Genomic DNA, 25,130 nt, shown 5'->3' on the forward strand with positions numbered 1-25,130 from the left:
CTGTGCCCAGTTAGCAGCAAAAAGGTTCTGAAAAGAACACAAAAGTTGAGAAGAAAAAGATTTCCAGTTTCCTACTTTAATTTCCATGTTCAGATGACCTGAAGTCATCTAAGGCAGCGATGATACAAAAAAAAAAAAAAAAAAAAAAAAAAAAAAAAAAAAAAAAAAGGAAAAGGAAAAAAAAAAATCTATGGCATTTTCTTAAGGGATGGATTATTTTTAGCCATGGAGATTTAAAGTTCTCTCCAAGTTCCTGAACTTTCAGAACTTTTCTTCACTAAGGAGCTTGACAGCAAAGCAGGTTCTCTTTTTTCTCTTTTTCCTAAGTTTTCAACTGATCTAATTAAAATATGCAAAATCTGCCTTTCTGCACAATGAAGGAAAACACATTTTTTTTCAGCAAGATAAAAGACATTTTTCCAGAGGCTTTATTTCTGAGGATAGCTGACTGTTTCCCTTTCCATTTTTAGGGCTCAGGAACTGTCCACTTTCTGGTAAAGAAATGGGAAATAAATAATTGTGTCCATTTTACTTGTTATTGTCCTTGAGATTACTGGCACCAGATGGCTTTTGTGACACAAAATGGGTTGTCAGTGCCCCACTGGGCCTGATTCTGATTGACACCAGTGCCACCAGGCACTGCCACAGCCTGGTGTACATGGAAACCTGGTCCTTGATGGTTAATTGAGCTCAGGTGGCTCCAGAGGAATGCATTCCCAAACGGGACAGACATATATAGCCTTTGAAAATGGAGCCTGGGTTGGTATGGTGTTTCAAAAATGACACTGCTTATAATCACCTGCATTTGTGGGATTTTTGGGGTCTTTTGCATGGCTTTTTGAGTGAAGTTTCCTTGCTGCAGCTTTGCCCTGTTTCCCTGCTAACACCCCTCAGAAAGGAAGGCTGGAGAAGCCCCTCCTATGTTTGCTCTACACAATAACCAGAGGCTTTTGCTTTAATTTTTTTTCTCACTAGAACAGTTTTCTGTCTGTAATCTGAACCTAATCTTGGCTGCTAAACGGACCCTCTCCTTGGGCTCAAGGCTGTTCCCTGGCAGTAAATTCAGCTCATCCCACTGGAACAGGGACAGATGGGTGTCATTTACAAAGCCAACTGCACCCACTCAGCACATACACGTAGGGACAGCGCAGTGCAACCCCTGCAGCAGCCCCTCCTGTGTCCCAGCTCTTGAACACCAACCCAAACCCTAAAACACAGCTTGGCTGAACCTGAACAGGGAGAAGATAATTTTGTGTTCTTGGACTGACACAAAACACAGGCAGGAGTTTTGAATAAATGATTTGCTGTGAATTATTTACTCAGCGCTGCTCAGAACCTCAGAGGACGGGGAAGGGAACTCAACATTTGCACCATAAAATATTGAGTGGACTCCAGTGCTGTTTGCAGGGGAAGAAGAGTTTGTCCCAGTGCTGTGACAGATTTAGGTGGTGCCTCCCTCACAGGGCTGCTGGTGGCCTCTGGAACTTTGAGCCATGAAGCCTGGCCTTGTCTGGGTCATGTTTTCGTGCCCCATTAAAGCTGTGGTTGCATTTCTACTCATGGGTGGCTGCATCTCTGTCCCACACAAAGCGGTTCATGTGCACAGGCTGTAGCAAGTAAACTCGTTCCTCAAGGGAAGCATGAGTGAGGTACAGCAAAATCAGAGTGTGACCATGTATTATTCATCTTTTAACAACATCACAGCAAAATTTAGGTGACGTTGGCAATGATTTTGATCATTAAAAGGGCAGAGCATGGTTTGATGTGTTTATAAGGCCAATGACAGGCTCTTCTTCAGCATCAAGACTCGGAGCATGAAGTGCAAGAAAGGCTCATTGTAACAGTTGTGGTGCTTACAAAGGAAAAAGAATTTAATGCTGTGATGTTGTGCCCATGACAGAGCCACAGGGGACAGAGCTGCCACGTGGGTGTGGTCCTGCCCATATGGATGTGGCTGTGGGAATGTCACAGTGTGACAGCAGAGGCAGGATCAGTGGGACCTCTCCTGGCTAACTCCTTTCACAGGTCAGTTCCTCTCTCCTGGTCTAAGGAACGTCCTGCATTCAGCTTTGGGTGCAGAAAGGGAAGTGAACCCCAGAAGAACCTGGTGGGGTCAGTGGGAAAGGGAAGCAGGAAAAGTTCCTTTGTCAGGCCATAGCAAACTATCATGTCCAGGGAAAGGTGAAAGCTGGAATTCACTGGATTCAGTCTGTCTTTAAAGGAGTTAGGAGCCTGGTCAGGAGCCTGACAGACTTTGACATCCACGAGACAACAAAGTGGCTGGGAAATGAGGAGATGTGGGCTCAGAGCCCTGAGGTGGCTGCAGAGCTCGGCTGAGAGCTGGTTCCTGGACAAGGTGTCACCCAGTGCTCTGCTGGGAGGTACTGGTGGCTCTGGGACACTCATGCTTCAACCTCCCTGTGACAGGACCAGGCTGGTGGGGGCTCCGAGGGGTGTGAGGGAACCGTGAGTGGGTGGGTGGATGTGGGTGGATGTGGGTGGGGGTGGGGGTGTGGGTGTTGGGGTTTAAGCCCAGCCAACAACCAAGTACAATGCAGACCATTCACTTGTACACACTCCACAAATGGGATGGGGTGGAAGATTGGAAAGAAGGCAAAACCTGTGGTTTGAAATAAAAACAGCTTAATAAGTGAAATAAAATACTATCATCATCATCATCATCATCCAACTGTAGTGAAAAGGGAGGTGACAAAAGAGAGAGGAATAAGCTCTAAGAAGGGCAAGTGATGCACACACACTGCAGACATGGACCACTTGCTGACAGATGTCCAGCCTGTTCCCCAGCAGTCATCAGTGACCCTGGCCAGCCCCCCAGTTCCTATACTGGGCAGGGCACTGTGGTATCCCCTTGGCCAGTTCAGGTTGGCTGTCTTGGCTCCCTGTGCTCCTGCCCACTGCACAGCCTTGGCTTGGGTGAGCCCTGCTCAGCCACAGCTACAACACCGGGGTGTGAGCATCACCATCCTCACACTGAACCCAACCCACGGCCCGGCACCACATCCTGGGGGGAGAATTCACCCATTCCCAGCCCAAACAGTGTGGGTGGGCGTGTGAAGGTGTGTTTTGAGTGAGGGTCTGTGTCTGTGTGTGTGTGTGTGTGTGTGTGTGAGGGGCGGCTGTACCCCTGTGAGGGTGTGAATGGAGGAGGGATGTGGCTGAATTCGTGAGGTGTGGCTGGGCCTGTGCTTGAGTGGGCTGTGTATTGGGGGTTGTGTGTGTGGGGGGGGTGTCTTGGGGTGTGTGTAGTGTGTGCCTGTGTCAGGGTGTGTGTCTGTGCGGGGTGTGTGTCGGTGTGTGGGGTGTGTATGTGCAGGGTGTGTCTGTGTGCGGGCTGTGTGTGTCTGTGCAGGGTGTGTGTGGGGTGTGTGTATCTGTGTGTGGGGTGTGTGTTGGTGTGTGGGGTGTGATTGTGTGTGGGGTGTATATGTGTAGGGTGTGTGTCGCTGTGTGCGGGGTGTGCGTGTGTCCGTGTGGGCTGTGTGTTGGTGTGTGTGTGTGGGGTGTATCTGTGTGCGAGGTGTGTCCGTGTGGGCTGTGTGTTGCCGTGTGCGGGGTGTGTGTGTGTGTCCGTGCGGGCTGTGTGTCGCTGTGTGCGGGGTGTGTGTTGGAGTGCGGGGTGTGTGTTGGTGTGCGGGCTGTGTATCGCTGTGTGCGGGGTGTGTGTCGCCGTGTGCGGGGTGTGTGTGTGTCCGTGAGGGCTGTGTGTCGCCGTGTGCGGGGTGTGTGTGTGTCCGTGAGGGCTGTGTGTCGCCGTGTGCGGGGTGTGTGTGTCTGTGCGGGCTATGTGTCGCTGTGTGCGGGGTGTGTGTGTCACTGTGTGTGCGGGCTGTGTGTCGCTGTGTGCAGGGTGTGTGTGTGTATCCGTGCGGGCTGTGTGTCGCTGTGTGCGGGGTCTGTGTGTGTCCGTGCGGGGTGTGTGTGTGTGTCGCTGTGTGCGGGGTGTGTGTGTGTGTGTGTCGCTGTGTGCGGGGTGTGTGTGTGTGTCCGTGCGGGGTGTGTGTGTGTGTGCGGGGTGTGTGTGTGTGTGTCCCTGCGGGCTGTGTGTCGCTGTGTGCGGGGTGTGTGTGTGTCGGTGCGGGCTGTGTGTCGCTGTGTGCGGGGTGTGTGTGTGTGTGCGGGCTGTGTGTCGCTGTGTGCGGGGTGTGTGTGTGTGTCGGTGCGGGCTGTGTGTCGCCGTGTGCGTGTGCGGGGCGGGTGTCTCGGCGCGGGGGGCGGCGTGTGCCCGTGAGCGGGTGCGGGGGGCGCGGCGTGTGCCGGGCGCTCGGCTCCGCTCGGCTCGGCTCGGCTTGCCGGGGCCCGGCTGCCGCCGAGGGACGGGCGGAGGCGGCGGGAGCAGCGCGGGGAGCTGCCGGCGGGGTTTTTGGGAGGCGGCTCGCAGCCCTGCCCGCCTGCGGGCGCGGAGCGCGATGCGGCGGCCGCCCTGCCCTGCCCGCCGGCGGCGCGGAGCCGCGGGGCCGCGGGCCGCGGCGTAGGGACCGGCCGGGCAGCGGCGGGCGGAATGGGGGCGCCCGGCGGATCGCGGACGAGCCCCGGGCCCGCGGGCACCCCGGCGGGTACCGCCTGACGGAGCGGCGCGGAGGTGAGCGGGGACGGGCCGGCACCGGGCGGGCGGCACCGGCCGCGGGGACCCGGAGCTCCGCGGTCACTCTCGGAACTTGGAGCCCCGAGCCCTCGAGTGCCAGGCGCGGGTGGTCGGGGCCGCTACCAGCCCGCATCCCCCGGAGCCACCGGCACACGCCTGCCCCGGCGTGGAGCGCTGCTCCCGTTGAAGTTGCCGGCGGCGGAGCCGGCCGGGAGGGATGCGGGACTGGGAGGGATGCGAAGCCGCCGGGGATGCGGGACTGGGAGGGATGCGGGACTGGGTGGGATGCGGGACTGGGAGGGATGCGAAGCCGGCGGGGATGCGGGACTGGACGGGATGCGTGGCCACGCTCCCCCACGGGAGTTGCCGGCAGCACCGGGTGCTGGGTTTTGTCTGCCCTTGCCCTAAATGACAGCACGCACCGACCACCTGCATCCTCGCAGAGCCGGTTAAATGCCGGTTTAAGCTGCTGTTCCTTCGGGCAGCCCTTGACCTGGCTGTGAGTCATCTGGGTGCCCTCAGCATGGGAAAGGTGACAGTGGTACCGGAGAGCTGTTCTCCGCTGTGATGCTTGCAGAAGAAAAATGCTTTTTTTATCGACCCCTCTTTGAACTACCAGGCATCTCGCAGTTCATAGTATATCAAATTCTGCAGGGGAAAAAAAAAAAAGATAAAAAAGAGCTGATTTTCAAGACTCTTCATAAGTTCATTTGTTTACTATGGAGCCGTGACTTCAGTGGTCTCTTTGGTATAAAAACATTCTGCTTGTGTGATATTTTTGGTGGCATTGACAACAGATTTGTTAGTCATGGTTATGAATATGGTAATGTGCAAGTCTCCCATTAAATTCTCCGTGCTCTAAGGTAACATGGTTGAACAGTCACCTACCAAGTCTTGCGTTCTCGAGCAGCATCAGTTTGAATTCCCACTCTGTTTGATCACTTCTTCTTAACTTTTCCACTGTATTGTAAAAAATATTTGGTCCTTCTGCCGGTCAGATGTAAACCCTAAGTTTTGTGCCCAGTGCATCTGTGCAAACGAGCTTATGTAATGCAGTGCCCTGTGCGGAAGGCAAGAGGTGATCAAGGAGCACAGAATCTCCCGAGTATGAAGGGACCCACCGGGATCAAAGCTGGGAGAAAGGATTTTTGGGAAGAGCATTGTCTTTGTGGTCACGGTGCCTCAGTGTGGGTGTCTGGCCCCACGGGAGAACTGAGTGGGGTTTTTCTGTTCTGAGGACATCCTGCCTGATCCTGGGCAAGGCTCTCGGGCTTCGACGGTGTTGATTGCCTTCTCCTTAATGATGTCGTGTGCCACTGCTTCCCAGGGCTCCGTGAAGCTGCTCAGAAGCCCTTGAGAACACTTTTCAGCCAGGCAGGTACTGTGTAAATGCAAATTACGGTATTGCTGCTTTAAAAATGCTTTTCAGAAGTTAAAACGGTATCTTTAGGCAGTTTGTTGGAACTTGTAGCCAAATGCCTGTTCAGGGAGCTCTGAGGCAGACTAAAGGAACGGCATTTTGACTAATACTCCCTCCTAAAGAAATCTAGTGTTGTTTCTTGAGAAAAGGCAGAAAAGCACCCCCCATTGAGGTGCTATCAGATGTGCCACTCTTTGTTCCGGCCATGAGTGTTAGCTCCCAGTTTTCCTGCATGCAGCTTGGCAGTAATTATCATTATCAGCTGAAGAAATGCTTCAGCCCAGACCCTTTTGTGGATGAGGACATGAAGGTGCTCCCCCGGACCACGACACCCCTGGCCCGCTGTGAGCCCACTGCTCTCTGTGGTGGGGCTTTGCTCTTCCATCTGGCTGCACTTTTATTCTCAGGTACAGCAGGGATCAATACACTGTCAGCTAGGTGCAAGACTTCCTAGGCAAGAACTACACCTCAGCTACTGCTACAGAGTACACTTCTGGAATTAAAAGTAAAGAGAAAGGTCAAAGTGCTGGGTTTTGGTTTAGTTGGGTTTTTTTTTTCCCTGTAAAGCAGTGAAGAGAAACTAGATGGAAAAGGACTTGAGCTTGAGACTAACCTCTGATCAGTCTTAATATATCTTGCAAGTGCATAGAAAATTAATAGAATTCCTTATTTTTATTACTGGGCTTCTGAGAGAATGATTTCTGTTTTAATGTGCATCACTTTCACTGTAGTGTATTGAAATCTCATTGGTTTTGTAATATGTTTTTTAAAAAGGTGTTGTTACTTTTCATAACCCCTTTCTGCTTTGGTAGAATCTCTGAATAGCTTCTAGGATTGCATTAAAGGTAATGCAAAGCTCAAAATTCTTTGATCAGCTTCCTTTCTGCAAAGATTTATTTCAGGCAACCTTAAAAAAAATCCTTAGAATGTCAATTCTGAGGTCTTTTCATGTTGTGGATTTAATAGACAAGGTACTGTCAGCTGAGCTATGAGTCTTGCTAAGAATATGATTACGTTGTTTTTTGAGAGATGTAGTTCTTGAAAACATACCTTGGAGAAGAAAATTCACAATAGCTATGTGCAAATATTTTTTTTTTTTCTACAACAGATGGAAGAGCAGTCAAGGGTGGCTAAAATTAGTTTGAAACAGAATAGATGATTCCTACAAGCACAGTAGTATAATTTGTACAAAATGAGCCAAATCCTACTAATTGTTACACTGTAACTGGTGTAAATATAGAGTAATTTATTTGCCTGGATTTTCTCCTTCTTTAAGAAGAAATGCAGAACACAGGGGATTGTGAGGCTGTTGGATTTTGACATGTTTGCAAAAGTCAGTTTTTCCTGAAACCCAGTGGCAGAATATGGCCCCCCACTCTCATCTTGACAACAGCATAATATTCACTCCCTGAGACTCCAGTTCCAAATTTGCTGTAATATGATTGTGGGTAGAGGGTTGCTGAATGACTCAGATGAATGTAGCTCAGAGTAAACAAACATGTAAATCATTTCTGGCTAGAGACAGAGAAAGGAAAACATGAGAAGAGAAGAAAAAAGCCAACCTGCAGGATGAGACATTCATGAAGTCATGTTTAGCAAGGATCACCAAGTTCAGCACAGGGTGCAACCATCAAAAAAACTGAGGTCTGGAGTTGCCTCGGTGTTTTATCTCTGGAATTGAGAGGCACCTGTGTGGAGCGAGTGCCTAAATGCAGGTTTTGCACAGAGCAGAGTTCTGCAGCTGCTTGGGCTGACAGCCTGGAACAAAGGTGGGCAGGTTCATCCCAGCACCTGCATTTGGCACTTTTCAGAGGGTGAGAGCTGGGAACCTGGTGTGCTGCCTGTCCCAGAGAGACAGGGTGCTGCCAGGGATGGGTGTTCGTCTCTACAATGTCCAGTTTGGGGGGAAAAAATAGCACAAGCTAGCAAATGATTCCTGAAAGTTTCTAAACAGGAAATCCTGGTGAGCAATGCGGAATTAGTATGAATAGCTGCAGAAGAGTCCAGACCCAGTGTGTGGTTCAGATTAAGAAGTACCAGAGCAAGTCAGTGGCTTTTAAACAACTGTGGGTTTCTCAGCTAGACAAGCATTAAATCAGAGCAAGGCTAAGGCTGCTCTCAGTTGATTTTCCTGCCAAGGGAGATGGCCAGTAAGCACAAATCACTGCAACAGAGCACCTTGCCAGCCAGCTCCTCTTGGATGGCCTGGCCCAGTGCAGTTAGGACTCAAGGGAGGATGGAGCTGTCCCTGTGTGAGGGAGCTGCAGTGGCTGCAAAGCTGGGGCAGGGCTGTTGTTCCTCTCATCTCTCTGAGCGATTCCGCTTCAGTGTGTTTTCAGGGTAAGTTAGGTTAAATTCCCTCTTGGGGAAGCAAGAGATGTGCTGGCATCCAGAGTTGAAATGAGGAGAGCTGGGGCTGGTCCCCTCCTGCTGCTGCATGAGGATAGATAACCCGTCTAATGTTCTGGCTGCTTTTATCATCATGGTAAAGAGGCTGCTGTGTTGTTGCGTGGAGTCCTTCAACATAAAAGTTGTGTTCTTCCTGAGATTTGTTCCCTTGGGAAGCCGTGAGTAGTCCCCAGGTGAAGTGTGGCTGGAGGTATGGCATCCTTGCAGTGTTTTCTGTGAGGTGATGGCTGCCAAGGGGAGGAACTGGACAGACCAGGAGTATTTCTCTCTGCCTATGAGTAGCAGGTAGACTTGGGTCCTCATTTTCTCCATTTTTTATTTTCTTTATGGCACATCAGATTTTATATGGTGTTGGTCACAGTGGCCATGATAAGAGACTTGACCTGGGCAGCAGAATGGTTTCTGCTGGTGGGAATGATGGGTGTTTCTGTTAGCTCGTTAGACAAGTATTATTATTTATTCTCAGCTCAGTCTCTGGAGTCAAGCCAGGAAGCTGCTTTGTCCTTATTCCCTTCTCCCTCCTCTCCCTCTCTCTCCCTCTTCACGTGCAGTGAACATGTTCCAGTGAGAACTGAAGCAATTTCCTGGCCCCTCTCACGTGTCCTGCATCCCTTTTTTCATCCTTAGAGAGCAATCTGATTCACTCTTTGAGAAAGACTGGCTTAAGCACCTGAATAGAGTCAGATGTGTTCCCTATCATGTCTGCTAATTAAATTGTGATGCTCATTACCACAGGATACTGTGGAGGGCAAAAGCATAAGCAGGTTGAAAAACATGAGGCAAGTTCACAATGCACAGAGAGAGGAGAGGAAGGATGAAGGTCTGGGTGTGACACCTGGCTCCCTGGAATTTCCAGGGGATGTTGGGGCAGCTCAGAAGGGCACCCAGACTGCTGCCCATCACCTGAGATGGCATCCTGGGGTACAAGGAGCATGGATTTAATCCATTCCTGTGTTCTCCCCGCTCTGATATGCACAGCTTGCTAAAACAGCAGTTCACTTTCTGCTCAGTAAAATAGAGAGGAAGGATAGAGCCTATGGAATAGTGTTTATTGGTTATTTTGGTTCCAGAATGATAACCAGTGTAGAGATTTCAGCATGCTCTCACAGGTATTAATGGATTAACATAGGAAGCTGCAAGAATTTCATTGTCTGAAGCCTTACTGACAAAAGCAGTGAGAGGATGAAGCCATTTGGGGCTCAGGGCTCTGGCTGGGACAAGCAGATGAAATAATTCCTCTTTCTCATTCGCTCTTTGTGTCCTGTTCATTCTGGTTTGTGCTGCATTACGAAATGGAGGTGCTGATCTCTTACTTAGCCTGGAGCTGCAGTTAATGGAAATCTCTGCATTATGTGTATGGGGGGATTTGAAAGTTTCCAAGTGGAAAGACCTCCAGGTTTATAAAATTGTCCTCACTCCCTAAAGTTGTTCACACTAGGAACAAGAGGCATAAGGATTGCTAGGATGGCAGTGCCTTGTCACCCACTTCTCCTGTGAGGTTGAGCTGGGGGCAGGGATGTGGTCAGTGAGTGAATGGACAGGGAGCTGAGGGGGTCCCTGAGGAGCTGCAGGAAGGCTGATTCAAAGAGCAGCATCTGCTGCAAGAGAGGGATTTTCTAACTGAAAAGAAGAGGTTATGTGGACAAAGGAAGTAAGATGTGATCTCTGGAAGAGGGCAGGAGAGCACAGAGAATGTTTGAACAAAAAGATGCCAAGTCCCTGCAGGGGCTATAGTGAAAAGCCTTTTCCCAGATCTTTCTGTCCTGTGTAATACCATCAGGGGATCCTCATCGGGGAAGAGCAGACTGAACCTCTGAAGAATCTTAAAAGTTTGTTTCTCCTGCAATATCTCATTTCTTCAGCATGAAAACATGAAATTTCCTCTTGGGAGAGTCCACGAGGGCCATTCTGGAGCTGACTGGGCCCAGTGGCTCCCCAGGGACTGCTGAAGGGACCAGGGCTGCCCAGACAGAGCCCTGTGCTCCAGCAGCCTCCTGCTTCCTGGGCAGGGACAGCAGCTCCTCTGAGGTGCTGCCTGATGCCCCGTGGCCAGCGTGGATGCACAGGAGGAGAGAGGTGCCACGTCCTGTTCCAGACGGACCCTGAGTCCCTCCTCTGCGCCACGGACTTAAGGGGCACAAGATGAACCCAGATCAGGGCAGGGAGATGCTCTGCAGCAGGGAAAAGGGCTCCAGGCTTCTCAGATTTAAGGTGTAAACAAGGTTTTAAAGTTCTGCCTTAAAGTGCGCATCTTTGTTTGAGCCTGGAGCTCTGTGTTTCTGCGGTGTCAGGGCAAATGTTCTGACGTTTGTCTGTGACTTTCTGTGGATCTTGAGCTGATGCCAGGTTTGGAGTGGTATCCTCCCAGCTCTCTTGACTTCTTCCCCAGGCACAGGGTGCCCAGGAGCTCAGTGCTGGGATCACCCTGGGAGCTGGGAGAGGTTTGTTGTGGTCCTGCGAAGGCGCGCCTGCGCACACCCGGAGCAGCACCGCTTCCACATTATCTCCTGCAGCTTTCCCTGCACCCTGGCTGTAACCTAATCAAACAGGCTGAGCAGCTGGTGAGTGGGAGCCTTGCCTGTCAAAGACAGGAGTATGAATATCAGCAGTCAACGAGCCATCACTTCAGCTCCTGGCACAAAATGGAATCGGGAAGGGTAGGCACCCCTCCCAAAAATAAACCCATTGCTGTCCACAGGAGCCACACGAACCCCTGGCTGACTGAAATAGTTTGGGAAAAGACAGGATGAAGAGTGGCTTGGCTGAAAAGAAATGCAGGATGCTGCAGTGGATGAAAGGAAAGAGGTGTTTTAGAATTGTTTTGCATACAAGGGTTTCTGGACAATCTCCAGTCAAAAATCTGGAGATTGTATCTGGCCATCTATGGCCATCTGCGCTGGTCATGCACCTTTGGAGTGGGTCAGAAAGCACACAGATGAGCAGATCTTTCTGGGTTGTCCTCTGATTTTGACAAAGATTTGAATGTACTCGTGAATGGAGCAAAACTTTAAAATAGGTGGTTTCGTCCTACAAAAATCTTACAGATTGCTGGTATGCCACTCCAGTCTTTAAACATAACAGTCAGCAAGCTCTCAAAGTTTTTAATTATTTATGCAAAGAGGAGCATCGAGAGAATCCAAGAGCCTGGTAGTTAAATCTCTCAGCAGAGAGCCGGGGAAAGACAAGGAAAGGCTGGGATTCAGGCCACCAACACTGGTCTTTCTCTAGGGAATAAAGATCAGATTTGTCAGCGTTATTAGCTCTGCCTGGTCCCTGCTCAGGGACATTTCCAGTCCAAGACTGAGTTAAATTCTCAGAATTTCCAGTTCTTGCCAGGCTGAAGGGAACTCTTCTCTCTCACCAATCCTGGGGCTGGCTATGGGTTGAATTGTTGGTGAAAACTGAAGGGCCCTTCGGTGAGCACAGGAGCAACAGTGAGAAATGACAAAATTCCCACTGACTTCAGCAAGATTTAGATCTGGGCATGAAGAACAATGTTTTATTTCAGATGTTCTCACTATCCTCTGAAGATTTATTTTCATTCTTTCTTAGGGCATGCTATGTGATAGCACCAAAATTCAGGGTGAAGCATTTGGGGTGTGATGAAAGGGTGATGTTGTTGCCATGGCCTTCCAGTACATTTTGGGATTAATCTTTCTCTCCTGCAAAAACCAATGAAACAAGGCTTCCTCTCCTGTGTCACTGACCTGTGCAGGGCAGGCCAGTTCAGGACTGTTCTGTCAGTTTACTTTTTTAGCATCAGAGCATCCGTTTTTTGCTGCTTCTGCATACAGAGCTTCCCTTCAGTGACCAGAGGGGAAGGGACATTCAGCAGGGACATCTGACTTGTGCCAGTGACCTCTTCAGAAGCATCCTTCTGTCCCTCCCAGAATGGGGGCTGACTGAGCCAGAAGTTTGGGCAGGAGCTCAGGCTCAGCCCTCTGGAAGCAGGGAGTTACAGATGGGGGGTAAAAGCCATGTGGTGTTTTGTGCTGTGACAGGCTGAGGTGAAGGGAACTGAGGAGCTGCTGAGAATCACAGAGGAGTGATTCCTGCAGTCCTACTGCAGAGCCCCTCTCAGAGTCCTTTAATCTGGTTATTCTGCTTGGCTGAAGTCCTTTAACTGCCAAACTTGGAGCACTGAGGCTGTGAGAGGATGCTGTGCATGATTGCTCCAACTTTTAAACCAGGATATAACCACAAACACCTGTCAAATCTCTGCTGTCAGGTTATTCACAGCAACAACACTGTTACACTGGGGTTTTTTTGCTTGCTAATGGCCATTTCAAACCCTGATCCAGGTTCTACAAATGGCTCTGGTGTTCCTGGATGTTTGGCCAAACGTGCTTTTGCCAGCTCATAGTCTCTCATTTTCCATGATGCCTGTAGGAGATTTTGGGCAGCCACAGGATGTGGTTCTGTTTGATCCAGACACTGATGCTTGAGCCTGAGAGCCTTTTCAAATGCCCTCTGGTCACACTGGCAAGGTGAGAGCTGTTACCCACATTAAGGGTGGGTTTTCCTCCCTTTCCAAGGGATCACCAGGCTTGAGTGGGAACAGCTGGGGCATGCAGAGAGAGCATCCACAGCATCGAGTCCTGGTCCAGAGCATGTTCCTGTGCTTAAATATTGAAGCAATGCAGAGTTGAAAAAAAGAAATCAAATTAGGCTTTCAGTTCTTGTTCACCTCCGGAAAATCTGAAGTATGTTAATGGCATTACTGTGCCCATATTGCGGCTTAAATCGGATTTATGGATTGAGCCTGTTAGCGTGGAGTTAGGATAGATTAGCAGCATTTCCACCCATTTTACAGGCAAGGAAAGAGAAACACAGCAGCAAGATTGAGAAGTCCAAGCCAGGTTTCTTCCTTCCTTGAGGCTGTGCCACACAAAGCTGTCACCGAGTTCAGTTGATTAGCTCAGAAGGAAACGAAGAGTGTGCTACTAAAAATGTGGATACATGAGGGGCACCATCCTGCTGGGTGGATTTTGTGATGGATGGATTCCCATTTTATTCATCTTTTATCATCTCAGTACACAGAATCTGCCTTGGTGAGTACTAAATGGGGAATCAAGTCATAAAGAATTGAGACTTCAGATAGGAAAAGTGAAGAGTATGGGCAGTTCTTCAGTGGAAGTGAAGTCTTTTATAGGGAAGATCATTTATAAGTATCATGGTAACTGATGCTGCTCAAAAGTACTGTGTGTCTGTTGGTTTGTTTCCAAATTAACCAACACATAAGTAGAGCTGCTCGTGCCTCATTTAAATTCTTTTTTTGTCTTGGTTTGGAACCAGAGGACCAATCTAATGTTTTTCATGCAACACTCTTGTTTAATCCATGTGGATCAATTATCATTATCAAGAGCTGCCGCTAAAGAGAACGTTCTGCACCTGAAAAATGAACTCTTGAAAGAGCCTCCTCAGACTGCAGGATTTTCCTATCCCACATGGATCTCCCCAGTGCAGTGGAGATGCTGGAGACACAAGGGGTGTTTGAATACCAGGATTTTTAGTAGGAGCAGCTCGGTTTTTTTTTAGATGTTTGGAGCATGACTGCTGATGTGCTTGAATCCCTGAGAACTGACGGATGCTGTGAAGTGATGGGCTGTTCCTGGTGGAAGCCCAGTCATCTGCTGCCATTGACCAGCCAGGATGTAGCACTGCTGACAGCTCCTTTCCAGTCTGGGCAGCTGAGGAGGCCTTATGGGGCAGAAAAGCACAGCTTTAGTTCAAAGGAAATATTAAAACCCAGCAGTGTGTGACTGTGGCAAGAGTGAATCCTGTTTGTGTTTGTTACAGCCCAGGAATGTTCCACGACCTGAGCATCTTCATCCTCCAGGGTAATGTCAAAACAGTCTTTGCAGAACCCCCTCAATGTTTCCTGCTACCCCACACTCTGTTTCTGCACAGAGTCACCGGGAGATGATCCTTTTTGGTCCATATTTGTGCTTCATTGGGTTCTAAACTTCTCCTAAGGCAGCACACACCCAAGCCCAGCACAGCACTGCTGATGCATGGATAGAGACATACTCCTCATTGTTCTCTTTCCTATTTTTTTGGGTGCTGAGGAAGGCAGATAGAGCCCAAAAGTGAGAGTGACAATAGACTTAACTCAAAGCTTAGCAGGCTTTGGGGCTGAGAAGTGAAGAAGTTCAGTGGCAGCATGTGACAGACCACGTTGGTGGGACATGAAATGGGCAGCAGTGCACAGAGATGCTTTGATGTGCTCCCAAAGCTTTGCAACACCTTCCCTGCTGAGCTGGAGAAGAGTTTTAGTTTGGAGAATCTAGTCAATGGCATCACAAGTGCAAAGAAGCAGGAAGGAGTCCAGGATAGTGACTTCTCTTTTCAGTTTTAGCCGTGCAATTAGGAGTTATGTCACTGGAGTCTGCAGGACAAGTGGATCTGCATAAGCAGAGTGAAATTCAGAGTGCACAAAATGCATTTGAAACAATTTGGCTCTGTTCTGGCTTAAGAAAAGTGAAGGAAGAGCATTGTAAATTAATAACTAATACTAGAAAAGAAAACAGGAAAGGAAGTTAAATGAACGGATTGGTCTAAGTGTTTCTGTGCTCCAAAATGACACATAAATATATACAGATCTAATTAGGAGAAGGTTATTTGAAAGCTCAAAGCCAACTATCAGCCTCTCACTTTCTCACAATATTTTGTTACAGCCTACTATAAAAAAGGCAGTTAATTAAAACAGATTTATTCATCCAATCATGCAGGTGTTACAATGAGACAGTGTTTCCAGAACCTGGGTATTTTTGTTCAGTTTAATGGAAAGTAATAATATCATGTAGGAGGTGCCTGTAACAGGCAATATTCATCCCTCCTGCCTTCGGTGTGTTCAGTGCCTCTGCCCTGAGCCCAGCAGGCTGCAATCACTCCCTGAGATGTTGTCCTGCGTTCCAGGTGTGAGCAGGGAGCATTTCCCTGTGGTTTGGTGCTTGCAGGGCTGCAATTGCTGATGTTGCTGCTCAGGCTGTGCCGCGTGCCCTGAGGCTTTGCAGCTGATGCTAATGCAATCCATGAAGTGGAGTCACCTTGAGTTTGCATTTATCAGCTTCTGCAAGTGCAAACCTGCTGCTGCACTGCAACAGAGGTGTCACTGCTGCTCTGAACCAGCCAGGACAGATTTGGGAGCTGTGTGGCTCCGTGCTAACACTGCACAAACCAGGGTGGACAACTGGGGTTTTCCCCCAGGGAGGGGTGGGGGTGCATGTGTGTTTTAGTTGTGTCACTGTGGGAATCCAGAGCATCCCTCTGGCTGCCCTGGCAGGTCTGGGACCCTGGCAGGGGTCAGGAACCCCCCTGGACAGAGCCCCCAGAGACACTGGCTGTGATCTCTGTCCATGGAAAAGAGTTTTCCATCTTACAGGATGAATTACCAACTCTGAGTGTTTGATATAAGTAATAATTAAGTGTGGCACGGGTGCAAAAGTAAAATTTTAGGATTCTAGATAAGGGGTTCAAAGGGGACAAGATGGAGGAAATTGGGTGTGCCTTGTCCTTTTTCTCCTTCTTCATGCCCTCCATGTTTCACTGTGGTGTTGGCATTTTTCTGTTGGTTCAGGCTGGGGACACACTGTCCAACGTAGGTGACAGATATTGGCACGTTATTGTAAATCCAGCACAGGTAGTTTGTGGTATTTAATGTTTGTAACATCCCACTGAGGGCAGAGCCCCACACGCTGCCCTGCAGGACAGAGCTGCGGCAGGGCAGCAGAACATGTTAGAGATAAACAGAATAAACAACCTTGAAACCAGCACAGACGAATTATGGCTTCTGCTTTGCAACGGGGCAGAAAGACAGAGACTTTCTACAATCTCGGCATCATCAATACCTCAGATTCTGACATGTCACCTTTTCCAGGCTTTAGGAAGAACATTCTTGAGTTATGCTGGACACTTTATGGCAGTTTCCCCCTCACTCTTGTGGCATTGTGTGGCAGGGCTGGTGTGTGTTTGTGAGCAGAGCAGTCTGTGGGATCTTTGGCACAAGTGCAGCATCCCTGGAGCTGTCACTGCCCTTCGTTTTCTTCTGTAGAAAGTTGAAGTCCTGAAAGAAATCTGGGAAACATATGGGTAGCCTTTGATTTTTTCTCCCACCTGAAATGTCAGCCAAGTGACATTTGTTGTCAGTCACAGTGTGACAGCCTGGACTATCCTGCTGAGGGTTTGCAAGGGCCTCAGGAGCTCTCCTGAAATACAGGGAATTCTTGGAGAAGTCCAGCTTCTTTCACCCAGGCCCCTCACTCCTGTATCTCCCCTGGAAGGTGATCCATGGTTTCTTGGCTAAGTCAGCAGGGGTTTGGGACTGGCAGGATGATTTGCTGAGCAGGATTTTTGGCTTCAGAGAGCTTCTCACTTACAAGTGGGACACTGTTTGCTTCACCTGACCCAGCGCATTCAGGATGAGTTTAAGTGCTGCTGTCATTAAAAGCACCACAGAAAACTCAAAGTACAAATAAAGGGAAACTGGCTAATAAGCCTCATATTAAAAAAAAAAAAAATCTGACCAAAACCAGTTTTGAGGCACATAATATACCCTTAGCAAAATATTTTGATTTTACTAAGGAAAATAAATCGTCCATGACTGAGTGAGGGTGCACTGCTCTGAGACACCTCAGGAATGAAATAAAATTGAGAGTACCAGGAGGAAAAATAAAGACTTGAGGTAGAGAAGCATCTGCAACTTGGAATCCCTCCAAATTGCCCACTGTGAATAAATGGCTCTTGGAGCCTCAAGGCCCTGGGGATGGGACAAGGACTGCAGTGCCATCCTCCCATCATGGCAGGAGGGGGTGGGCAGGAGACAGGCAGGACTGGGGGGGAAAATACAGCAGTTACTGGTGTGGGGTGGGATGCACAGCAGTTGCCAGGGTCAGTCGGGGCAGCAGCAAGCAGCACCTTTAATTATTTTAAGGTAAAGCTTGGAGCAAAAGCAGGACAGAGAGAAGAGCTGTAGTCACCACGATCATGTGGGTAGAGTCCATATGGCTTCTGGCCCTCCTTCTCTATCATGGAAATCCAGGGGAAAAAAGCAAATTTGTCCATTCAAGTAACAGTTTACTAACAAACACAGAATGCTTGGATTAGTCCATAGGTGTGTGGAATCTTTGCTTCTCTTTTGCCAAGGTCAGGATTAAATGTGCTAGATGGCGTTTCTCTATGGGACTCAGATGTTTATTAGTTCTTATCAATGTCACAGTCTCACAAACCCTGAGTTGTACAGCGCTTCACTCTAACAAACTGAAAATGGAGCCCTGTCTCTCTCTACAAAGCCTTTTAAGGATAGTGTCCAATTAAGAAATGACACATAAATTATTTTTACTTTTAACCCAATAACCAACCACCCACGGCCCACAATGTGGACTTTTTTATCCAATTACACAAAACCACCCAAACCCATGGAGAAGAAGGTGAAGAAGAAGGGCCAGCCTCTGCCCAAAAACCACCCATCTTAGCTTTATATAGATTACTATATTCTAAAACCGTAAATTCTGAGTTTCCCACCATGTGACATCACACACTTCTCTTCCAACTCCACACTCACAATCCCAGTTCTGTCATTCCATTTTGGAAGCTTCTCCACGGCCTCAGGTCAAATGCAGAGTTCTCTTGGGGGTCAGAGCCTGTCAGCACAGAAAGTCTGAAATTCTCAGGATTCCAGCACAGAGGGGATCCTTACTCGGCTGACACGGGAAGAGTTAACTGCAGGAGGGTCTGAGTTTGTCTTCTAGAAGAAATTCCTCTGTGCACCAGGATTGAACAGAGACATTTAAGAGCTGCACCAGTTCTCTGTCCAGCTGGAGCACCCCCCTTGCTGACAAAAGATGAGTTCCTTGCCCTGGGATCTGTGGGATGAGCAGTGGCAGCAGCATCCCTGGCTCACTGTGGGGAGAAAGAAAATACTTGTGCTCACATAGATGGAGCCAAATGAGTGAACAGCTGACTTAGCACTACCTAAAATCAGGGCATGGCTGGTGTCTGTAGTTTTCCATGCCTGCCTGTGTGAAAGCTGGAGAACATGGCTGTTTGCCTCTGTTCTGCAGGGTTTGGCTGCAGGGGCTGCCCAGGAGAGCAGTGCTTGTGCTCCCCAGAGGTGCTTGCAGCTGGTAAAATCCACTCCTCCTTGTTTTGATCAGAAATCAGGAAAGGTGGACCTGAGCTGCAGTTCTGGCAGTGTCTCAGTTTGAAAAGACAGGTTCTGCCAAGGAAGGCAGGAGCCTCCCCTGGAATGGAAAATGTAAATCCCCTCCCTCCAAATTGTTATAATTTTGAAATTAAGGGGCTCTCAGGCAAAGATATGGGACTAGGAATAACAGTTCTTTACTAGGGAAATTAAAAATACAAATGCAATAGTACAAAAAAACAAAACAAAATCCACTGCCAGAGTCAGAGCAGCCCTGGCAGGCTGTGTGTCAGGGAGGTGGCAGCAGTCCCATCCCAGGGTGGCTCAGCCCTCCTGCAGTGCCAGCTGTGTTTCTGCTGGAGCAGGATCCTGCACAAGGGGGGAGTTTTCCTCTGGAGCTCCAGGGCTGGGGGAGATGGGCCTGGGCTCCTCTGGGAGTGCAGTGGGGAAGAAAGCTGCTCCTCTGGGAATGCAGTGGGAAGAAAGCTGCTCCTCTGGGAATGCAGTGGGAAGAAAGCTGCTCCTCTGGGAATGCAGTGGGGAAGAAAGCTGCTCCTCTGGGAATGCAGTGGGGAAGAAAGCTGCTCCTCTGGGAATGCAGTGGGAAGAAAGCTGCTCCTCTGGGAATGCAGTGGGGAAGAAAGCTGCTCCTCTGGGAATGCAGTGGGGAAGAAAGCTGCTCCTCTGGGAATGCAGGGGGGAGAAAGCTGCTCCTCTGGGAATGCAGTGGGAAGAAAGCTGCTCCTCTGGGAACGCAGTGGGGAAGAAAGCTGCTCCTCTGGGAATGCAGTGGGAAGAAAGCTGCTCCTCTGGGAATGCAGTGGGGAAGAAAGCTGCTCCTCTGGGAATGCAGGGGGCAAAGGCTGCTGTGCTGTTCCCAGGTCAGATTGTATCCAGGTAGGAATTCTCAGCTCCTCCCCTGGGCAGAGCATCTCCCCATGGGATGATGGAATTTTCTCAGCCATTCAGGGACACTCACTGGCCATGAACAAGAGATAATTAATAATTAATGACCTAAGACCAGAAGAGATCTCCTGGAGGGAGGATTGGCTGTGGGAGAGATAAAGAAAAGTGCCCAAAGAACAGCAGAGAGCTGCCCCAGCTCTGACAGATGGGAAATAGAATTCACACCCCCAGCTAAATCTTTCAGCCTAAGATGGGGAGGAAGGAGTCAGACTTGGGCCAAATGTAGGTGAAGAAAGCAAATAGAAAATTTTGCCTAATGCATTTAAGACAGAATTGAAAAGAGGTAGCCACTGGCAGCAAGATCCAGTTAAGAAAACAGTTCAAGGGCTCCTCAGAGTCCTGGAGAGGACAGGAAAGTTGGTGCTGAATCTGGCTTTCCACTGGAGAGCTGTGCTGGCAAAGGTAATAAATGAGCAGGGAAATCTCAGAGAAACAGGCTAAGAAGCTGAGGAAATTTAGACAGGCTGCAAGTACTGCAACACTAAGCAAAAAACAGGTCCCTCATGGCACTTCAAAACACAGGATCCAGGGAATATAACCTCAGTGCATTGAGAAGAATTCGGCCTTAGTTCATCAGAGGAAAAAAATAGTTTTGGTTTGTTTTTTTCCATGCATATGGAGGTAACTAGCTACTAAATACAAACCCATTCCTATAGTACAGTTACAGAAAGAAACCTGAAAAATTAGGTTTTGAGGAAATTGTGAACCTGAATACTTTTGGTGAATCCAAATTAAGTCCTGTATGTAATTAAGCTAGCAGGGATGCAGGGTAATCCTAAAGAGTCAAATAATTAATTTTAGATTTGTGACAGAAGCAAGATCAGACTCAGTATTTATTTCAATCATGCAGTCTATCTAGGAACAGCTCAGAATTTGAGGAAAGTCCCACTCTTCCCTTTTGATGATGCGTGTAACATGTCTTCCATGGATATTATTTCTGTAGTAATTTTTGCTGTTCTATGAAAACTAGATTGTGGGTAATAAAATTTAATGGACAATGTTCAAGAATGCTAACAGCTAATTACAAGAACAAGGAAATGTGTAAAACTAACCGTAGAGCTTGAAATTATGGAGCTGTACATGCTCATTATGCCAATGTCCATTGAAAGAGTAAGGGAAAAAAATCCCCAGCTCTTCATTCATTATCACTGCCAGTTGCTTGTTATACAAGCTGGGTTTAGCCCTTTGTATCTGTTTTTTAATCAGACACTTTATCTGCTTTTCTATATCTGGAAAGAAGAGTGCTGATATTGAATGGGAGAGCTGTGCAATGAAATTTATTGAAAATAGGAAGAAGCAAAAAAAAAAAAAAAAAAAAAAAGAATTCTAGGAACAGAACAGGTTCCTGTCACAGCAGCCAAGAGCAGGTTGTGCTTGCTTGCAGGCACCAGTGGTGCCACACACCCTAAAACCAAATGAGAGGAGCAAACAGAAGTGCAGGTGAGAAAAGCTGCTTGCCCAGAAAGGCAGTGGAACAATCCCCAGTCACTGGGATGGGACTGTGGGATGGATCAAATGCTGTTGCTGAGAGTCCCAGTGAGAGTCCTGATTACTTTTCAACCCCAGAGCAGCTCTCAGGCACCTCAGGGATGCCACCCACAGATTATTTTGCCACATGTGGTAGGGTGTGCTTCCTAACAGACCCTGTTCTGGTGGAACACCAGGGTCTTCACATCACTGCTGTGAGAAACCAAAGTCAGGGCAGAGCTGGGCACTCATCTCATCTCCTGCACATTAATTCTGCTTGTTTTGCCATGGACCTGATGATCTGTGGGCAGCTGGGCTGATGTGGTTCTGGCTGCTTTCCCCAGCCCTGTGGGAGCTATGGAGGAGTGCAGAAAGGCTCAGGTGGGTGTGCAGGGGGATCTCAGCCTGACACTTCTGGTCCCAGTCAGTGCTGAGAGCTGGAAACAGCCCTGGGAAGGGAGGATTACATTCTGAACACTGTGTTCACAGCAGGAGGTGGTTCAGAGTCCAGGAGTGGGGATCAGCCTGAGCAAGCAAAAGCTGGAAAAGTAACACATGCCAGGTGAAGCCATGTCTGAGTGATGCCTGACATCTGCAGTGGTCCCTCCAGCAGTTTGCAGAGTTCCTTAAATTCTCTGCCTGTTTCCTGTGTTTCAGTGAAACACCTTAATCACAGCTCACTTCTTGCACAAGTTTTATTTATGTAGCTCCATTTAGGTGGGGCAAAATAGCTGGGGGTGTCTTCAGACACCACCCAAGCATGGAAGTTAAAAGGATAATAAGGATGCTAAAAAGGAAAGTAATGCAAACTGGTAACTATCATCTCCTCTGCTGTATAAGGATTGGAGTTGTCACCAGCAGTGGTCATGCTGCAGGATTAAACCCCTCACGGAGATAGATGGGACTGTTCAAACCCTTTGTTCCTTTCCAGGCTGTCTGCTATCTCCTGTAGCTGTCTAAACATCAGATACCTGAATTTTCAGACCCTTCAGAGCCATAGATAACGGAAGATTTCAGATGAAGAAGCAAGAGGAAACCAAAAGAAAATAAGGATTTGAAAGAACAGTGCTTGTCAGAAGAGACCAGCAGTGCATCATCTTTGTACATCTGCTGCTCCAGTGCCTTGTTTGGGGGAAAACATCAGCAGGGAGGTCTCACTCTGCACTGCAGTCTTGCACAAGGGGTTCAGCTGTCAGTCAGTAGTTGAGCTGTGGAGTGGAATGAGGTTCTTTCCCGCCCTGGATATTCTCTCAAAAGTTGGAAGTGTCTCCTGCTCTGCTTTCCTTAGAAAATGGGGGTGATGGTGCTTCCTATTTCTCAGGGCTCCCTAACCAGATGTGTCATTGGCAGGGATTTGCAGGAGGAGGGCCCTTTGAAAATAGTGCCTGTCTGGTGATATCCACTCTGTTTGCATTTCTGTCTGTAGCCACGCTTATGAATGTGCTTAAATAAAGTTCTCTAGTGTGCAGCATCTTTTACATCTGATTTTAAGCTCAGTGTGGCAGTAACAGAGGTGTCTTGCAGCAGAGAAGCTTCAGTAGGCCGTGCCTGTTAAGCAGGCCTGTACAGAAATGCATTTCTCCTCTGCCAAAAGTGCTGTTAAATTGGTGGCTGCTTTATTGGATTGAGTCAAAGGGATCCTCTGTCACCCCATGTGAATAAGGTAAATGATCTCTATCTGGAATGATTTAATGGACTTACAAAACTGCCTCCACGGAGAACACCAGTGATGCTTCTGCACCGTGCAGGCTGAGTGATAACACCCTCCTAGCTTTATAAATAGCAGAGCAGGCAATCCCTGATGTGTGTGGGCTTGAGTCAGTGCACACAGTGCCACTGTCACCCTGACCTGCCACCAGGGCAGAGCACAGGCACATCCCCTGCTGCAAGGATCATAATGGGGGTTTTTCCAGCCAGAAAGGGACTTGAGAGGAGGCGCAGCAGGCTGCAGAGAAGATCTGCCCCAGGAAATGGTCACGGCCCCAAGCCTGACAGAACTCAAGAAGTGTTTGGACAGTGCTCTCAGGGATGCACAGGGTGGGATTTTTGGGGTGTTTGTGCAGGGCAAGGAGTTGGGCTGGTTGATCCTTGTGGGTCCCTTCCAGCTCAGGATGTTCTATGACTCTCTGTTTCTGTGATTCTTGTTCTGCCAAGTCCACGGGCTCCAAGGCCCATTTCTCCTCTCTGTCCTACATCTCAAATCTGCAAACTTTGTCTTAAAGTTAGGAGATTTTTAAACCCAGAGAATTTGGGACACTTTCTGTCTGGTTTCTGCATCAATGAAGTTCACTCTGTGACTCACACTCTTTACTTCACACCCCAGAGGCTAGAAACTTTTTTTTTTTTCCTTTTCCCAGAAGAACACATTCTCATGAAATTATTGAACTCCCAAAGCTGAGGGCTGAAAATAAACCCCAGCAAGTGTGGCTAGACTCCCAGGGAAGTGACAAGCATGGCATGATGACTGTAATCTAGACTAGTCGTGCAGTCTGTGAGCAGTTAGGGAAGCACACAACCCTGGGGAAAGCTGCTCTCCTGGGGTGAAGAGCTCCTTGACACGCTGCTGAGAGTGATGCTGCTCACATGGCCTGCTCCTTGGTGTGGTTTATCCTCACTCTTAATGCCAAAACAGTTGGTTTCAGAGTCACTTCAGAGGCACTTTGCAGACAGTGCAGTGCTGCTCCCTTGGCAGAGATCAGTATCTTGTGAGCCATCTGTCCTGTAAGAAACAATGCTGCCTTGTCAGGGAGATGGTGAGAACGATATCCTACACGGTGTAATCTGCGATTTAGCAGCTCCACGCAGACATTCAGGAAAGACTGGCAGCATAAAAAGCACAGCTTTTATCAGGAGTGCACAGATAGGAAGAAACCTCAGGCAGCCAGGGACGTTCTGCAGGCAGTCCTTGTTAGGGGAAATGAAGCAATTAGTCAGCTTTACTCTTTGCAGGTTCAGTGCTCACCATCCCTTTTATGTGCAGTAAATCACAATTTTGGTGCGTGGCTGCCATGATCTGACCTTTGGCTTAGGCAGAAGCCAGGAAAGGATAAAACATCCCTAATGTTCAGGGAGAGCAAAGGAGAATTTGGTGGAATTGTGGGTGCATGAATGTGGGAAATGGATCTGTAGAGAGTTCTCAGTGCCTGACAGAAGGCCCACACAGTGTGCATCTGTATGCAAACTTGTAGATGAGAAATGCTGACTTTGAAATGCCATGGACTAGGACAGACATTGTTGGGAGAGAAATGGAGCTAGAAACAAGTTTCAAAGGATGGCCTTACAAAAATAAAATAGGTACTTTGGAGAAATAGAACTATGAAAGATCTATTGTATTAGGACCCACGAGGAGTAATTTTAGATGATTGGCTTTAAGGCATTTACAACATGGTGTGGCAAAACTGATAGGCCAAGAAATGCTTACAGTGTATTGTAATTAGGAAATATTAACTTCTGATTGTGATGGCGTGAATTATAACATCTGTATTGTCTCACCCTTCAGATGAGACTGAAAATAGAATAAAAGTTTTTAAAACTCCTCTCAGTTGCTCAGTTGCCCCATCTCTGGGTCAGGAAAAGGGAATTGTCTGCCACATGAGGAGCAGAGCTCAGCTCCTGCCTTGCAGGGAGCACACCTTGTCTCCTGCCTCATTCCTCTGCCAGAACTGCAACTCTCCTGCCTGGCAGAGGTACCTGAGGGATGCACAGAGCACAGGGGGGACAGAGCTCTGTGGCACCCCAGGAACTCCCAGCAGGCTCCAGACACTGGTTGTGAGGATGGCTGGAAGGGAGCAGGGCAAGGAGCCTTTACAGAGCCTTGGAGGGGAGACATCAACACCAAGAGAGAAAAAGAAAACTGGTGGAGACATTTGAGGGAATGGCCACCTTGGGGGTGATTTTCATTTAACTGTGAGCTCTCCCTCCCAGCAGAGGTCAGACTGAAAAGGAGAAAGTGAGGCTGGATCAGAAGAGACCTGAGAGGGAGGAGAAAGGAGAAAGGGAGGACAGGACATCTCCTCAAGAGAAAAATTAATGCCTCGGACTGGTCTGTGAATCCAACAGTAAAGACAGACCCCAGGGGCAAGGTATTTGTTAACTGTTTTCTTTTTAAGGTTTGCAAAACGTTA

General features: G+C 48.4%; 1 protein-coding gene across 2 annotated transcripts in view; it reads left to right on the plus strand.

Moving 5' to 3' along the window:
- Positions 1–4,461: 4,461 nt before the first annotated feature.
- TRPC5 (transient receptor potential cation channel subfamily C member 5) overlaps positions 4,462–25,130 on the plus strand; it is a 100,742-nt gene continuing 80,073 nt past the window's right edge. The window contains exon 1 of one of the 2 annotated variants that reach the window (XM_030272901.4): positions 4,462–4,600. The gene's annotated coding sequence lies outside the window, so the exon portion shown is untranslated. Of the gene's footprint in view, positions 4,601–5,404; positions 5,982–25,130 lie in introns of those variants that run through there. The other variant, XM_030272902.4, reaches the window with a different exon arrangement.

The sequence above is a fragment of the Taeniopygia guttata genome, chromosome 4A (genome assembly GCF_048771995.1).
Source record: "Taeniopygia guttata chromosome 4A, bTaeGut7.mat, whole genome shotgun sequence".
Classification (NCBI taxonomy): domain Eukaryota; kingdom Metazoa; phylum Chordata; class Aves; order Passeriformes; family Estrildidae; genus Taeniopygia; species Taeniopygia guttata.